This window comes from Sinocyclocheilus anshuiensis, unplaced genomic scaffold, assembly GCF_001515605.1.
Source record: "Sinocyclocheilus anshuiensis isolate Anshui unplaced genomic scaffold, SAMN03320099.WGS_v1.1 C32469328, whole genome shotgun sequence".
NCBI classification, from domain to species: Eukaryota; Metazoa; Chordata; class Actinopteri; order Cypriniformes; family Cyprinidae; genus Sinocyclocheilus; species Sinocyclocheilus anshuiensis.
This window is the reverse complement of record NW_015616839.1, coordinates 1-1,014: the sequence shown is the minus strand read 5'-3', so window position 1 is coordinate 1,014 and position 1,014 is coordinate 1. Positions and strand designations below refer to the sequence as shown.

General features: G+C 38.6%; 1 long non-coding RNA gene across 1 annotated transcript; it reads right to left on the bottom strand.

Annotated features, from left to right (window-relative positions):
- Positions 1-9: 9 nt before the first annotated feature.
- Positions 10-1,008, bottom strand: LOC107682678 (uncharacterized). Its single transcript, XR_001633562.1, has 3 exons — positions 883-1,008; positions 607-773; positions 10-214 (listed from the first exon to the last, which is right to left on the bottom strand). It is a non-coding gene; the product is annotated as an uncharacterized LOC107682678 (long non-coding RNA).
- Between the last annotated feature and the right edge of the window lie 6 nt (positions 1,009-1,014).

The window sequence follows — 1,014 nt, the reverse complement described above, 5'->3', positions numbered from 1 at the left end:
CTGCTGAGTAAAGGCAGAAAGCTCTCTAGCTCCTCCTCTGGTATGGAGGTCCAGAGCAGATTGAGTTTGACAGTGTTGCAGTGCTGTAGAGTCCAACACTCTGCCATTCAGGTTAATGTCGTTTCCTATTGAACTCATCAGACTGGACACATACTAAGGAAAATGAGTCTCATAAATCTCCATAATGATGGACAGAATAAAGCTGGGGCTCAACCTGTGGAGAATAAGATCACTCGATGAAATCCACTTGAATCAAAGGCACTCAATAAATACAAATTCTCAAACTGACAAGTAAACTACAAGCAACTTTAATGACTTAAATGGATGCAATTTAACCGTTTAGTCATGATGTCAATTTGTAGGTTGACCCAAAAAGACCAATTTGACATGGAAATTGGTAAAAGGAGAAGTGAACAAGTAAAAGTAAATCCTGTGTCTATGATATAAAACATAGTTTGACCTCAGTTCCAGTTGTTTCAGTTAACTATATAAGAACTACAACTACCACAATGATGGTAGCTTAATGTGCCTGACATATCAGAAAACTGTAGTTCTTGTTTGAAACGTGTTTTTAAAGTGCACAATGGTTTCAACAAACAAACTCACATTTAAGGAATGACTGTGTATACGAATGAGCACTTTGTCATTAGTAAGTGACAAGATTTTGCTTTGAGTCTTTTGTGATCAGTGAAAGCTCATCTGTGGTCAGTGGAAATGGACCCTTAAATGACCTCAGTGCTCTGACCATCTTCACTAACATTGTGTCTTCCAAACTGTCAAAAACAAAGATCATGAGAAACATTCACATCATATTTTAGGATGTGTCATTCTATCACAGACGTGATTTAAACAGTTTATAGAAAAGCTTGAGGTATCTCAGACCTCTGCAGGTGTTTGAAGATCAGTTTGAGTCCTCTGAGAGAAATGGCTTGTGGCTTTAGAGTCAGGTTTAGTTTTGAGGCTGAAAGACCCAGAACTCTCCCCACAGATCTGCAGGTGCTGCTGGGTAATTTT